Source organism: Pinus tabuliformis, chromosome 4_2 (genome assembly GCF_031772625.1).
Source record: "Pinus tabuliformis cultivar Carrire ecotype Pingquan chromosome 4_2, CPIR1, whole genome shotgun sequence".
NCBI classification, from domain to species: Eukaryota; Viridiplantae; Streptophyta; class Pinopsida; order Pinales; family Pinaceae; genus Pinus; species Pinus tabuliformis.
Window position 1 is genome coordinate 85,078,131 of NC_142304.1, and position 9,562 is coordinate 85,087,692.

General features: G+C 37.3%; 1 pseudogene; it reads left to right on the top strand.

Annotated features, from left to right (window-relative positions):
• Window positions 1-6,675: 6,675 nt before the first annotated feature.
• LOC149168314 (uncharacterized) lies at window positions 6,676-7,726 on the top strand (annotated as a pseudogene).
• The last annotated feature ends 1,836 nt before the right edge of the window (window positions 7,727-9,562 follow it).

The following is a 9,562-nucleotide window of genomic DNA, read 5'->3' on the forward strand; positions in this document are numbered from 1 at the left end:
GAACCTACAAAAGATGAGACTTAGCTTAAGAGACCTGTAACGATCTTTCAAGACCTATAGAATATTCTCAAATCCAAACCCGTAGAGACTATACACAAACTTCATTCTTCACCTTGCAGAATAGTTTCCCACAAACAAAAGACTTATGTTGTGTCTTAGGTATTTAGGTCTGCAAAATAAAAATAAAAACTTCGGTGTTCTGCAATTGATGCCCTAATTGGGGCTTGTCAATGGGACTTCTTTCTTATACCTCAAGGATGACCATATCCCAATTGGACTGCTTGATATTTTTCAGTCTGGGATATACAAGAGGATGTCCTCAAAATACTTCAGTTCTTTACCAACAAGTGAAAGGAATACACCTCAGCAAAATACATGTCTGAAAAATATACAGCTCCTTGGTCTAGAAGAAAAACAAAAGAAAACTTTTTTTGTTGTGTGTTAGCATCCCAACACCGCAAATATTTAGAGATAATCGAATTCTCTGTCTTGGACCATTCACTTTGATCAGAATGCTTTGAAATAATGCACTTGGATCTTGACTTGGAATAGGAACTTGGTTCTAGGTATGCTACTATGAAACTGACCTTATTTTCAGCCCTCTATGAAACTTTGACAAACCATAGATCTACAACCTCAACTGTGGCTATTTCCATACATATTCTTCAAGAGAAAGGAGCTCTAAATCAGATCTTGTGGAGACTTGGTCTGCTACAAGGTTTCTTTGATTTCTGATTCAAAACAACGAATTCATCCTTCTTTCTGTTGTTGATAAACAAACTTCACTTAGTGATGCTTTCTCTTTCACTCTTGTTTGGTCTTGTTCTCATCTGAGCTCTAATACCACGTTGAGTTTAGGATGACATGTTCTTGCTTAAGATAGATACTTCAAATTCTATGCTAGCCCATTTGTTAGTCCATTTCACTTTCATTAGCACTGAATCATTATTACATTGATAGCAACTTAAGGAAGAACATATGATCGAATCAAAAGACAAGCCAAGACTAGAGAACACAATAATTGGCACAAGCTAGGGAAAAACCCCAAGATAGGGAAAACCTTTGACCAAATATTCTTATTATCAATATCAAATGTTCAGAAGAGAAAGAGAGAAAGAGAGTACAATCAATGTCAAGGTTGACTTGTCAATATGATGACTAGAACCACTAACCATGTGCCAAATATACAGCCCAGACAAGTTTACAATTGTGTTTTCAAATAATAGTAGACAAGTTCTGCCCTAACCAATAATTTAAGTCATGATGTAATGTATTTGTCAAAAGAAAGAAAATTAATTTTTATTATTAAAGAAATTGACTTTTTAAAGCATGGGTTTCATGCTTGGGTCAATTGTTTATAGGTCAAAGCCTCCATTGTAGGCTTCTAGGGTTTATTTCAAGTGTCCTTTCCCATGTCATAATGTAAAAGAAATTTCTTGGGCTTCATTTGTCAAAGAAGAAATTTAATTTATTTATAAAATAGGTCAATTAGTTATCCTCCAACAAGTCGGCCTCAAACTGGACAAGTTGACCTAACTAAGGGGCATAAACTTATATATAAAGACAACAACTAGACCTCATTTGGAGCACTCACTCACCAAGTTCAATTTGCAACTTTTGGGCAAGAAAAAGGTGCGGAATTCGATGGACAAGAAGGAGGTCATTATCATGCAAAGAAATCAAAATTTCTCTCTCCTATCCCACACATGTGAAGTTCTGGAGTGTTTAGGGGGCTGAAATTTTGTAGAAGTTGGGAGGACGAAAATCTGAAGTTGGGCCGAAATTTTGGTTTGATGTTGGGCTGTAGCTGTTGGACAAGAAGAGACTATTGAAGGTTGTTGTATCTTATTGGAAGGTTGACTTGGTGGAGGATGAAGGTCTTTGGTCTAAGGTCTTGGTTTATCTCATTTTGAATCTACTGAAGGAAGAGTTTTGATTAGGTTTTTCACCTATAGAGGGGATTTAGCCCTAGCAAAGTGCCTACATCTGGTGTACTTGATCTTCGTGTTTTTCTTTTGGTAATTACTTGATGAAACTAAGATAAAAGAAAAACATAAGAAATATAATAAGAACTCAAAGATATCACAAGAAATTATCAACAAGAGAAAACCTTTCCACCTTTCCAAATTTCTAACATGGGGAGCGAAGGTGAAGAAGGAAAAAGGCAGGTTGAAGATCTATTAAGGAAAATGAGATCAAAGGAATGTCAATAAAGAAAAAGGATCATATAAAAGAGATAAGCCTACTATCTATTGGAACTATGTCAAACTCAATGAAGGGAGAAAATAAACTAGAAGGAGCCTACAACTACAGGGCTTGGAAAAAGAGGATAGATCTCACCCTCAAAAAGAACAAAGTTTTGGATCTTGTCTAAGGAAAAATCAAGAAGCCTAGAGATGAAGCAAAGAAAGCAAAGTTCAGAGAAACCAAAATCCTCGCTATGAACCTAATCATGGATGGAGTTAAGGACAACCTAATTCCATACATATCCAACATAGATTTTTCTCAAGTAATGTATGAGGCTCTCTCCAAATTATTCACCATCAAGAACATTGGTCAAATAGCAAGCCTCAAGAATGAATTAAGGACTATTAATATGACGAAAGATGATATTGTATCATCCTAATTTATAAGGATATCTAGAATCAGAGATGAAATCTAAGTAATAGATGAAGTTGGCCCAAAAAAAAGAGCTCGTAATCACTGCTCTTCTAGGACTACCAAAAGCTTGGAGTGCTTTTGCATCAGGAATTAACAATTGGAAGGATACTCCAACATTTGAACAAATGTGGAATGCATGCATTCAAGAAGAATCTCGAATATCATTAGTAATTAATAAGGAGGAGGATGAAGAAGAAAATACTTCTAATTCCTATTCTGCTCATCACAAAAATAAGGGAACCTTCAAGAAGTTCAAAGGACTAAAAAATAAAGTTGACCTATCCAAGATTGAATGTTACAATTGTCACAAGATGGGTCACTGCAAAAGTAATGCCTAGAAAATCCAAGGAATAAGAAGAGAGATGGGGATTAGGAAAATGTTACTGATGAAGCTCCACCTAAGAAGAACAAGATTGAAGAATTATAAGTCAAAGATGTTGAAAACTGTAACTAGGTTCAGTCTTCATAATGACATGTGTAATTGTTATTTTATGTAATTAATGTAAAGGAACAAATAAAATTATGTTTGTAATGCTTGTCTCGTGGGTTTCATGATCAAGGAATTTTATTTTAGCTATGGCTCCCATTGTGAGCCCTTAGGTTTGGTCATAAATTCAAATTGAGTCAATGTCATGTATGAAGGACCCTTCTTGGGCATGTTAAATTTTTGTATGAGTCATTAAAAGGATAAGAAACCCCCCTAGACCAAGCAAAAACATCTTCTTCAAGTCGGCTACAAAATGAAATAATAAAAATACTCCAAATGACATGTCGACCCAAGAAATTGTCAAGTTGACTTATTTACATTTGCAAACCACTATAAATAGGCAACCCGACCTCATTTTAGAAGGAAGGTTTTCGATCAAGGCAATCTGAGTGAGAAAGGTGTGAAGAAGTTCGATCTAAGGGTCAATGGAAACCCTATATACAAGCGAAGAAAAGTGAAGGAAGAGCGAACCCTTTGGTGTTTCTTTGGATCTGTTTTAGGAATATTTCTTTTCACTTGTGTGAAGAAGAGAGACATCATTTTCTGTAGGAAGGACTGAGAGTATCATTGTTTGTTGCAAGGAAGGGTCGAGGTTGATAAGTTCATTCTAGAAGCTGAGTCAAGGAGAAGACATTGCAATCATCAAGCCGAAGTGTAGAATGAAGTCTCCACATTCAAGTGAAGTGGTAACAAGGTGTTGTAACTAGGGCTTTTGAATTGGGGCCGAAAGTTGCAGGTCTGTCCTAGGAGCCGAAAGACTATAAGGTAGCCGAGAAGGAGGAATAGACAAGGAGTTTGATTATCGTTGACTCAAGGAAGAAGACGAAGCTTTGTGACTTGGTCTTGGAGAGGTTAAATAGGTCAAGGGTCTTGGTCTTGGTATTCATCAATTGAAGAAGAAGAATACGTTTGGGTTTTCCTCTCAAGTGGGAGAGTTTTTAGTACTGGATGCTAGCCTACATTTTGTGTCTCTTATCTCTTTATTGTTTATGCTTTGGTAACTGTTTGATGAAGAATAACACTATAATAATCTAAGCAAAGAGAAGATACTAATATATTGAAGTAAAAAACATTCAAGAAGTTATCATTAATAGAGAAATCACCTAATCTTGATGCCCTAGATTTCTCAACATGGTATCATAGCTAAGTTGAGAAAGTCATGGAAGGGCATCTTATCAAGGGACACTCAAGGATCAAATATCAAGAAAGGCATCAAAGCAAATCTAGAAGATCATCTTGGAGTCAAGATCTACTAAGAAGTGTCAAAACACTAGATCAAAGAAGAAAGTCTACACTAGCAAGAAGCCTTAAGACATCTCAAGAGACCACAAAGACCCTACTCAAGTTGAAGGACTTATACATCAAGTTTCTTTCTAGAAAAGCAAGATCAAGGATGTCATCATATTCAAAAGTTCTAAGGCAGTTTCCTCTCGTTGAAGCAAGGACCTTACCATTATAGAAGGTCATCCAAGAAGCATAAAAAAGTCGACATTGATCATCATCAACAAGTGCATCTCCATCAAAGGATCTAAAGTGATCTCCTTCTTTGTGAAGTCAAGGATCACTCTTGAAGAGACCTATCCTCATCAAGGAGTTCTCTATCATCTATATTATCAACAAATTCGAGGAGGCAGTGAGTGGAAGAAGCATCTTCACAAGTAAGTATATTTATGTTTGAATCTGTCAAATTGTCTTTTTGCAAGGAAAGCAACAAATTGGTTGGGGCTTCAAACTATCTTGCATGGAAGAAGAGGACATATCTAAATCTCATTGAAAATGAGGTGATGGATCATGTCAAAGGATCTATCACCAAACCAGTGAAAGAAGATGCTCGGGCACTTGAAAATTTTATGAAAGGGGAAGTGAGGGCTCAAAGGATTCTTATAGAATCCATCAAGGATCCCCTCATTCCATATCCATCTAAACTCGACACTTCAAAAGCAATATATGACAAATTGATAGAGTTGTTTTCTGTAAGAACTGCAGGAGAAGTTATCTCTCTAAGGCAAGAACTATACAAGCTAAATATAACCAAAGAAGAAGGAATAATCTCATACTCTATGAGGATATCTGAGATAAGGGATCAACTTCAAGATCTGGGGAAGTAATGTTTGACAAGGAGATGACCACTGTAGTACTAAATGCACTACCAGAGGAGTGGGGTAACTTTAATTCAAGCATTTATGGGAAGAAAGAAGCTACTCCATTCCAGGATCTATGGTCACTATGCAAGATTGAAGAAACCGGGTTGAAGGCTAAAACTGATGTGGGAACCAATGAGAAAAATCAAGCATATGCTGATATAATCTGTAGTTTTCCTTTTATCCATGATCAAACTTCATTTACACCATAATATATATACATAGTCCCAGAGTTCCGTTTCTTCACCTAAAGGGAGAGTTTGATGGACAAGTTCTGACACCATTATTAAATGAGTGCAAAATAATTGAGAAAAATGTGTAACTCCACTGATGGTGTTATAAAGAGGACAAAATCAACCATCGAGAAATGGAAAGCAATTGCAGCTCAGTACCAAAAGAATGGCCTTGATTGCAATATTAATCAATGCTGGGACAGGTGGGAAGAAATTCTAGCAGACTACAGGAAGATGAAGCATTCTGAAGCAAGGGTTCTATCTTCTCTGGTTTGTTGCTTGCCTTGTCAAACTATCAATAGCTACTAGTGATTTTGATTGAAACTTGAAACCACCTGGAACAGGAAATACGGGAAGGTTAGCTTAATGGAAAACTAGACCTGGCTAGCCTCTTCTTCAGAATATCCAATTCCCTTGTGTGGTCGGTTATGATTTGGCTGTTATTTGTGGTAGTTTTGGTTGGTTTGTGGCTATCGCAGTGATAGTTTCATATTGCTTGCTTCTTCCAGTTTGTGCTTTGTTTCAAAGCTTGCGTAATTTCAATTTTTTTCACGTATAACTTTGTGTTCTTGCATAGCTGCATGTTTCTATGACATGTATCGGCTTGCAATGGTTCTATCTTCTCTGTTTTGTTGCTTGCCTTACCAAACAATCAATAGCTACTAGTGATTTTGATTGAAACTTGAAACCATCTGGAACGGGACATATTTAGGGAAAATCTGAAACTGCCATGTTTTCTCCCTTTAAAAGCTCAACTTCAACTCTACCCTTATCTAAGTTTCACACTATAATATTTCAAACCTTCTGAAACATGGTTAAGTACTAGATCTCATATGTTACAATACCTATCAAATTGATTTCTTTATTATTAGAGATCAGTTCAGAATTGCTTGTTCTCCAAATGTTGGCTATTTTCATGTCCGAAGTTTCTTCTTCACATAGATAATTTACTTTGGCAAGAGTGGATGGGTATCTGCAACAATAACTTATGTACTCGTGCAATAGATCTTCAATGGTTTATACATCTTTAACTTTATGGTTGTAGGATTTGTTGAGTCAATATATTCAACTTTCCTGTCCTGGACATACAAGATTCCTGTTGCAGGTGTCTCCATAACATGCCACTGAAAACATCTAGTCCTTGGGAGACAAAATGTTGCCCGAGACTTTTTCAGAGGGTCTTTGTATCCCACCAATGGGACCTGATGATCCAAATGGTGTTATTCATAAAGATGAGATTTCGAAGCAACATGCTAATCAATCCATGGAAACTGTAGCAGATGTAATCTATTTACCATCTAACCAGGAACCAAGGGATGTGATTCCGCATAAGGTACGGGGAAAGAGAAAGTTGTATTTTGAACACAAGGGAAGAGTTCGGTGGACAAGTTCAGATACCCTTGTACTTGTGAATGCTAAACTAGTTGAGAAAAATATGTACTCTGCTGGTGGTGCAATAAAGAGGACGAAATCAGCCATTGAGAAATGGAGAACCATTTCAGCTCATTGTCATGACAATGGCCTTGACCAGAATGCCACTCAATGTCGGGACAGATGGAAACATATTCTACCTGACTATAAGAAGATTAGACATTATGAAAGAAATATTCCACCAGGTCATGTCAGCTACTGGAACATGACACCAAAAGAATGGATGGACAAGAGACTGCCGACTAATTATACCAAGGAACTATATGATGCAATGAATAAACATTTTGGCCAGAAAGGAAATGATGTTGGAGATATGATTATTGATACATCCGCATGATCATGGAACATTTGAAGATTGCCTTACACTTGCAAAGAATGTGATAATGCATGAAAATATAATGCCTGAGACACCACTTCAGAGCCCTGGTGATACCTCTACTGATAGAGATAAACAATATCCAGGGAAAAAGCGAAAATCATCATCAAAAACAGCTGGCATTAAGGAAACCTTGTCTGAGAACAATAAGATGATCATTTCAAACCTTAAGATGGCTGAGGAGGGGCAGATGAAACGTCATGAAAAATATTGTAATCTGTTTGAACAGAGAATGGAGATGGATGAGAAATATCTGAACCACCATGCAATGAATGTGCAATGGATGATTAATGTTGAGGAGCAGAAGGTGAAAGCACGACGTGACTTGGTATCGGCATTGAATACTATTGGTCAAGCAATGTTGAAGATTTGTGAGTCCCTTGATTGTCTTTGTTGAGATTTTCTGTTTGAGCAAAATAGGAAAAATCTCAGCTGATGACAACAATAGGGATTCAGTTCCTAGATTAGCTCCAGGTTGTTGGGAGGGAGTTAATGCCTCCTATATTTGATGTGAGGGAGTTATGAGGCTGTTAGATTCTCTATCCTATATAACAGGCAACCATTCGGATGGTTTGCTGTGAGTGTGAGAGTTTTGTGAGGCTTTCATGATGTAATCTCCTGATTTAATTAATAAACTCCTGATGCCTATGTTTGGTGGACGTAGCCCAGATTGGTTGGGTGAACCACGTTAAATACGGTCTCTTATGTGCTTGTTTATTCTGCTGTGTGTTTAATTAAGTTTGTTGTGCACCTGATCCAACAATTGGTATCAGATCATGTTAGAGGTGCCTGGAGGAGCTGATTGGAGGCGCTGCATGCGTGACTGTTGTGTATACCCAGAGCTGGGCGTATTGAAGAGCTGCTGTTGCTGATGCGTATTGAAGAGCTGGGCGTATTGAAGAGCTGCTGCTGTTGATGCGTATTGAAGAGCTGGTGCGTATCTTTCATCGCTGGGTATGAAAGATTGGTGCTGCCTTTGAAAGATTGATGATGCGTATTTCTATAAAACTGGTATGTGCTTATGTTGTACGAATAGCCATGCTTATGCTGTACGAAATGCCAATCAACAATTGCTATTAATGGTGTATAAGACTTAATGTTTCTTATAATACGCTCGGTCACTCTCAACACAGAACCGTAAATTTTAAATTGCACATCGAAAATTTTAAAACAGCGTTGATATATATATTTATAAAGTGCCTGGCAATGGAATTATATTGAAACCTGCGTGGATGTGTTTTTAAAAAAAACCATGGTGGATAAATTAAAACCCAAACCATTGCGTGGGTGTGTTTTTCAAACAAGGTGAATATATATATTAAAACGGTGATATAGAAAGCGGGGGTATGTTTTGTAAAACATCATGAATATATAATATACAACAGCGAATTGCGTGGGCATATTCCAGCTTTGGTTTTGTGGTGTACTGCGTACACAGAACCGTAATTGTTGTTTTAAAAAAACTGCAAAGCGAATTTGTAATTGGTTTGTTGTGCGTATTACATAAAACCAGCACCAGGGACATAGGAAGTGTGTATCACTTTAATGGGTCACAGCCTCGGTGCGGCCCTTGCAATTCTCTGTGAAACCGTAAATTACCCCATTGAGTAATTTCTCAGAGGATGCACAGTTTTTTTTTATATACTGCAATCTTGCACAGCCACAAGTCAGTTGTTTTTTGTTTATAAAAACAAAAGCATAAGCAGTTTTTTTGTTGTGTAAAAACAAAGGCATAGGCAATTTTTTTATTGTTGGTTGGATATTGGAGATTATTGTGTTTTTTGTTGATACAAATGGCGAAAACTCAAAGTGCCCGGTTTGAAATTGAGAAATTCAATGGCAAGAATAATTTTGAGATCTGGAAGGTGAAGATGCACAATCTGCTGGTTCAACAAGGTGTGGCGAAAGCACTGTTGGGGAAAAACAAAAGGCCTCCTTCCATGACGGAGGATGAATGGGATGAGATGGACGATAGAGCTCTGAGCACAATTCGGTTATGTCTGGCGGACGATGTTCTGTTCAACATTGTGTCAGAGAAAACCGCCGCAGGCTTGTGGTCGAAGCTTGAGAAGCTCTATATGACGAAATCTTTGACAAATCGGATTCTCCTGAAGCGGCAGCTTTACAGTTTGCGGATGAAAGAAGGTACCTCAATTGCTGATCACCTGAATGTTTTTAATACCTTGTTGGTGCAATTAAACAGTCTAGATGTGAAATTTGATTCAGAGGATAA